The 7,193-nt window shown below is 40.4% G+C and overlaps 1 long non-coding RNA gene across 1 annotated transcript in view; it reads left to right on the forward strand.

Moving 5' to 3' along the window:
• Window positions 1-265: 265 nt before the first annotated feature.
• The window catches only part of LOC106947189 (uncharacterized), a 15,744-nt gene continuing 8,816 nt past the window's right edge, over window positions 266-7,193 (forward strand). The window contains exons 1-2 of the long non-coding RNA XR_001424936.1: window positions 266-409; window positions 2,877-2,882. This is a non-coding gene — a long non-coding RNA (uncharacterized LOC106947189). The remainder of the gene's footprint in view (window positions 410-2,876; window positions 2,883-7,193) is intronic.

Genomic DNA, 7,193 nt, shown 5'->3' on the forward strand with positions numbered 1-7,193 from the left:
TTATTGCTATTTAAAATGTACTTTCCTAGAGAAACACATGTTTCTAACTAAACAGTACAGCACATCTTAGGTTTTCTCTTCCTCTATAGTACAGAATTTAATCCACAAATAGCACATTCACAAATTAAATCTAGAACAGTAAATGCGACCTGCATGCGTTCTGCAGTCTGAACGGGCAAACGACCTGAAAGTGTCCCGCATGCGCAGTAGAGGGCGCCATAGCGTCAGCGTTCTCAGTGTTCTGCCAACCGCCATAAAAAGAAGAAGTGCTCAGTGTTTGCGGAAGTAAACATGGAGGCTAACGGTGAAGCTTAGCTTACATATTAGAAGTTGTTGTCCGACCGGAGCAGAATATTAACAACCTAATCCTCATATAATCCGCCATGGTTGTTTTTCTTCCCGCTTGCGCGTATCAGGACACAGAAGAGTGAGATTTGTTGAGAATCAGTGACGTTCAGTTCGGATGAATGCGAATCGGATACTATCGGATATGGGTCACATTCGAAAAAGAATCCGACCTGTGCTGTTCACACTGCCATGAAAAGATCGGATACAGGTCGCATTACGTAAAAAAATTGGAATTGGGTCACTTCAGGCTGCAGTGTGAATGCACCCATAAAAACATGCAAGCATATTTTTTCCACTACAAAAAATGTGCATGCCAAGAATTCCTGTGCTACAATTTTAATAAAACTATTTAAATTGTTCTACAACAAGGAAGGAAAAATATTAGTATATAATTTGCTGCTACAAACATTTGGAAGTTGAGGGACAAAAAAAAAAAAAAAAAAACCGAACAAGAAATTAATCCAGTTTTTTCTCTCCCACTTTCCTTTGAATGGAACAAAATCAACTTTTAGGATGTACTTTGGTTTTAAATTAAAAAACAGCCACTATAAAACTGATCAAAAATTTGGTTTGAGTCTTTAGAAATTAACATGCACTTGGGTTAGGGTGATGGACGGATAGATGGAAAAACCTTACATTCACACAGCAGGTTTTGGTTTCAGTTATGTTTTTCAGCTGAAATTAGATTTATATTTTTTGTTCTACTAATTAAATGAAACAGTCACACAGGAGTGAACTGTTTACCGGAGTAGCAGTGTCGTCATCTATGGATGGATTTTAAAGCCGACAGTACCGTCACAAAAATCATAAGACAAAAGAAACAAAATAATATTAGAATTGCCTATGCGTTAAATCCAAATGGGTGCATGTTGAGCCCCATCAGCAAATGAAAAGTTGAAATCTATACACTGAACTTTCATAATAAGACGAGTTAAAGACAATTTCAATTTGACCTTTGGAAATATACATTTATGGATAAAACTTACTGGGAAATGTGAGGAGCAATAAAATCAGGGGACCCCTCATAAAACCAGAACATGTTCAGAGTGACATTTGTCTGAGTTTGAGGTGGAAAAACTGACAGAAAAAGAGATAAAAATGAGAATGAAAGAGAAGGTGTGACAGAAAGAGAAAGCGGTCAGACAGGGTTGTAAATTCAAACAGTGATTCCATTTGTCCCCTTCACATGTCAGCAGAAAAAAAAAATCATTTGAAGTGACGTCTTTTTTTAACTCTGAGACAAATCAAAGTCTTCACCTGACATTAATGCAGAGCACAGTGAAGATCTTCTGCTTCACATCTCTGCAAGTCAATGGAGGAGCTTAACTGCAGTTTAACCATCAAAGGAACAAAGTGTGGTACTGTACTGTCTCCCATCATGGAGAACAGGGTCATTACTGCACTTTGAAAAACCATCTCACACACACACACACACACACACACACACACACGCTTTACGTTCATGCAGACACACAGTCACACATTCATGCCAGTACTCAGTGATTCGCTACGTGCCTGGCTAATAAAATTACTTTCGTCTTCATAACCACTTTAGTCTTGGAAGCTGCCATCAGTGGAAGGACAAACACACACACACACACACACACACTCAGGTAGAGCAACGAGTAGGGAGCGGTCCAGCTCTTCCATTAGCCAAATGAAGTGGCTCCCGAAGATGGATGACATGGCATCACCTCCACCACCAATCACAATATCACCCCTAAAAAACCTTTCACTAAAAGCCCCCTAAACCCCCGCCCCTCCTCCCAACCCAAGCTTACTGCACCAAATGGACGATGAGCATTCCCGGGTCCATTCGACCCACAAGCAGCACTTTTATTGCCCTGGTTATTTATCTCTTTAATGCAATTGAATTGGCTGCAGAGGATGCCTATGGATGAGGAGAGATACTAAATCATGGTGGGTTGGGGCAACGCTGTGATTAAAAGAACTTTGGCTCCACAATGACAGCGGCAGTGAGAGGACAGCATGATGTCTGTCTGCATTCAAAACAGGTCCAAGCAGGGGGCGGCAACAGGAAGCCTCAGGACAGCACTTCCTGCTGGGAGATGACGCATTAAAATGTACGGTTACATTGACATTCAAACGCTGGTTTTTAGTTTAAATGGAGGATGTTATGCAAAATTGACTTTTGGAGCTTTAAATCATGTTAACGGGTACATTCACACCAGCCATGTTTAGTCCATTTTAATCACACTGTAGTGCATTTGTCTTGAAATTTTGATTCGTTTCCCAAGATGTGAATGTGCAATCGAACCTGATGTAGACCAGAAAATGAACTCTGGCCCGCCTACAAATTTAGGTTTTGATTTGGACTACATTGCAGGGCATTCTGGGTAAATACAACCAAAGCAAACATGCTAGCCTAGCTCTAGCGGGAGAAATGGCTCATGGTTCTTTATTAAAGGTAATTGAGAATCCTACAACCACTAAAATCTGACACTACTCGATTTTTATTTAAATGAATTAAATAAAAAAAGGAAGTTGAGCTTATGTCTTCTTCAGAGGTTTTTGTGTTGTTTCCGTCGGTGGTTCTTGGTGCAGCGCCACCACAGGCGGGGAGGGGAACAGGTTGACTCAGTGCAGTGTGAAAGAGAAAATGCACCAGAAAAAAATGTAACAAATGTTGCAATTTTGGTCCCCAATTGAACCGAGTCTGCCAGACCATCTGGTGTGAAAACAACCTTAATTGTTTTACTTTGTGTTTTCAGACAGCTTAACTGACAGGTTTTGCTACAATCAGGCCTGGCTGTAGGTAGTGAAACTGAACAGAGATTCATAATAGTTAATTTCTAATTCAACAGAACAGTCGATCATATTTATATCTCATAGCTTAAGAAATTAATTACTAACTTAAGATCTATTGTTTGTGTTTAGTCTGGCTGTCTTGGGCCTATATTAGAAGTTGTTTGATTGATTGAAGTATTTAGGTGTGAGAAAACAGCAAAAAAAAGAAAATAATTTGTAAGGGGGCAAACACTTATTGAAGGCACTGTGTCACTGACCTTATCAGAGGGCAGCAATTATCTGAAGCTATCTCTGCCTCCACACCTCATCAGTGAGCCTAATGGTTAATGGCTGTTTCAGGATATTAAGGTGGTCCAATGATGTCTGACATGTTATATTAGGTGTTTTACATTGTATTTATTTAAGGCCTTCAGTCTTTGACCTGGTGTTGTCCTCTGGACGTTGACTTGTGAACATGGCCTTACATTCAACACAGTATAGATTAGTTTTATTCAACATTTTACATGCCTCTATGCCTAAGAACGTGGCTGCATGAAAACAATGATTTTTCCCTTCTGCGACTATATAATCTGGTCCTTCTGTGCTCTTTGTTCTCTCCCAGAAGGTCAGAGAAAAGCGTTTACTGGTGGAGGTATGCATCCATAAAACAGCCGGTGTTTTACAGGCGGCGGCGAGGCCCGGGGGTCTGTCAAGGTTTACGAGTGCGGAGGCCCTTTAAAGCAGCAGTGTTTAAGTGAAGTATTTACATAAAACACGCCAAGGTGTCTGTGTTAAATGGATCTACAACTACAGCAGAAATCTTAGATTGAAGAAAATCTTTCTTTTGTTTGTTTCCACTGAAGACAGTCACGGTTCATGATGACTCATTTGGTGCAAACTTAATGGATTGGAAAAAAAATGTTTTTTTTTTTACTTTAGGAACTGTGTGGAATACATCACAAAAGCTTACAGAGTAATATTTATGCCTTTGTTGATTTAGCCAAACAACTAAACACACATTCGCAGTCCCATGTTACGACGGCTTCATCATTATTTGACTTTTCTCAGACCAACAGTGGTGCTTTTCATCCTTTATGTGTGCTTTGTTCTTACAGCTTTTTCCATTTATTTTATTTCTTTTTTACTTCCTTTATTCTACAGAGCAAAATAAAACCCCCAATGTTCATCCTAGCTGTTTATTCTTGCTTCCACAGTTAAATAAGATCCGCCTTGGAGACTTGATGCCTTCAGAAAGGTGCACTCTCTGGAGAAGTGGAGGAGCGATGGGAGGATTCGGAGAGGCTGGATGGATGGGGAACGCTGAGATGTGCTGGGACAGCAGTACCACCCCAATGTGAGTCATAGGACACACTGTCAACAGCCATCCAGCATCATACACTGACTCATTATGCTGAGGGAGAGGAGACGACAACACAAGCCATGATCAAGGAAAATGGAAAGGCATGTTAGTGACAGATGGGAAGAAGGAAAGAAAGAAACAATGCAGCCAGCAGTCATTGTAGTGGCACGTTAAAATCCTACATGGATGATGAGTCAAAAATCTACAAATCTTGAGCAGAACATTAAAATTAAGGAGTGTTTTTTTAAAGCTAGCCAGTCCGTTTGTTTTTAACGACACTCCGGATCAAATTTAGCAGGAGAAACGGCAAAATCGGTCAATTTACCAAATGTCTGAAAAGTGACCTGATGGGCCAGATGGTTTGTTACACAGAGCCATGTGGCAAGAAGCTCCAGTGTGAAATCAATGGAGTGAACTCAGTCAAATTAGTTTCTTCCTGAAAAATGAAATGATCCAGTGAGACGTGTATTTAGGATTATATTTAGTTATTCTTTACATGAAGAAGTTTGATTATGATTTTCAGATCCTAACTGAGGTGTTTCTCATAGATTTTATGTTCTTGTTTTGCAGAGTTTTTATTTTGAGTTTTTCTTATGTTAGTCTATTTTCTGTTGGGTTCGTAATTCTTTTGTCGTTTCCTCAGGTTCTGTGTCAATTGAGAGTAAAATTTAAAGTGAATCAGGAGATCTGAGGGGTTGAAGAGTGGGGGGACAGCATGCATCATTTAAACTGCATCAGTTGGCCCACACACCACATTCCCAACTTATATTTAACCCTAAAAGCAGAATTTACATCCAAGATGGCGGCTGGCACAGTGAAAAATAAAATACCAATGGATCAAACAATCCTGAAGTCTATCCATGAATGATTTTCTGCTTGAAGCATTATTATTATTATAAAAGCTGGGTCTTTCTTTCCACATTTTAAATCAGTAATATCCAGTTTAGAACATGATGATGTGGGCTACCTCACAGCATTTAGCACTGACACACTTCATATTCTTCAAGAAACGGTGAATGGGGAAATGTAACAGGAAATTCTTGATAGGAATTTCAAGAGGAAACAAATGTGTATTCTCAAGAAAGACAAGAAGGAAGCTCCTAACTAGTTTTTATTATGAAACGTTTTTTGATCATCCGAAACATGACAGAAAATGAATCTTTAAGAGGCGTATACTTTTTCCGGCTCTGTTCATGTTAGGTGAAGACTACGGACTCTGCTGTTTGTGTTGGTGAAGTTCCAGAGCTAAAGTCTGTCCCCTGGCCAAATAGGATGCAGGACCATTAGGCCGGCAGAGCGGGAACCATTTATTTGCCATCTTTCTTGCTCTGGCTGTATTATCTTCTGTGATGCTATTTGTCTGAGAGCAGCCAAGTCGCTGGTGTGACAGGATGGGGTAGAGATGAATGATGGGATCCGAGACATACTCGGTTTTGCTTCACTGACAAACTGGGGCAGGAGCTGGCGGGATGACTCAAGGAGAAGGGAAAGAGCAGGGATGGAGGCAGGGCAAACGGATAAATGCACGCGGGACCGACTGCGGTAGCCAGCTAGCCAGAGGACACAATTTACAGCACCTGTTGGCTGTGAGTGATCAGAGCAGGAGGAGAGAGGTTAATGGTTTGTGTTACAGGATGAAGTGATTGGGAGCTAAAGCCAGACATAAAGAGAAAAATTACATTCACAAAAGAATGAGACGGATATAGGTGGTCGAGGATAATAAAGACAGTCAAAAGAAGAATGGAAAAAAAACACAAGAAGCGCAAGGGACCCAGATAAAGACACAGTAAGGGTGTGTGAGACGAATAAGAAGAAAAGGTCGCTGGTGAAGGGATGTGTGAGAAAAGAGACAGAGGAAATATATATTTGTCCCCTGATGGGACTGTGTTAAGAGTCCATCTGAGGAAAAATGAGATCAGTAGCTGACTTAGTGATAGAGGAAGACTTTGCTGCCCTGCAGCTCACACACTGACTCAATGCCATCTCCCCCAGCGCTGCTGTGCTCACGCAACCTGCAGCACATGTATTCTGCAGAACAATAATCTGTTTGTATCTGTACACACAAGGAACTGCAATGTGTTACTACCAAATGTCCAAGACAGTTTGTCCAATATCTCCTCCATGAACAGGAAGCTCCTCATAGGATCCACAACTGACCCACTAAACACACATATAAAAAAAATCAGCTTACATTCCCAAAAGGACTGGACAGCAGTGCTACTAGCTTGGACATCTTGTACACATAAATAATCCATTAAACATTTTTAATGGTGCTAATGTGCTAGAAGCAGGAAAAATGTCAGGCTTGAAAAGAACCAAAGCTGTGATGGATGGATTGGGTCAAAAGATCTTCAAAACGTAGCTCTTCTTGGGCGTTTCCAATCTATCAGAGGAGTCCAAGAAAATAAGCATGATGAGCTGACCACAGGGTCAGGAGCAGCTGATGCTCATTGGTGCACAAGAAGCAAAGGCTGGTCCATGTGTTTCAGTCCAGCAGGTTAGCTACTGTGGCTTAAACTGATAAAGGTAATGTTCAATACTTAGACACTCTGTGTGTTATAGTTTATCTCAAAAAGTATTAAATTCATGTATCTAAAATCAAGACCTTATATGTGTAAAATTCCTTAAAGAAAATATTAGTTAGCCTTAAAGACACTAATCACTGGTCTTGGACCTTGTTGTGGCAGAACTATTTCATCTGATATATTCTGTGTAAGGTTTTCTTACTTGTACTAGC

The sequence above is a fragment of the Poecilia latipinna genome, unplaced genomic scaffold (genome assembly GCF_001443285.1).
Source record: "Poecilia latipinna isolate Pla-1442-1.1 unplaced genomic scaffold, P_latipinna-1.0 Scaffold228, whole genome shotgun sequence".
NCBI classification, from domain to species: domain Eukaryota; kingdom Metazoa; phylum Chordata; class Actinopteri; order Cyprinodontiformes; family Poeciliidae; genus Poecilia; species Poecilia latipinna.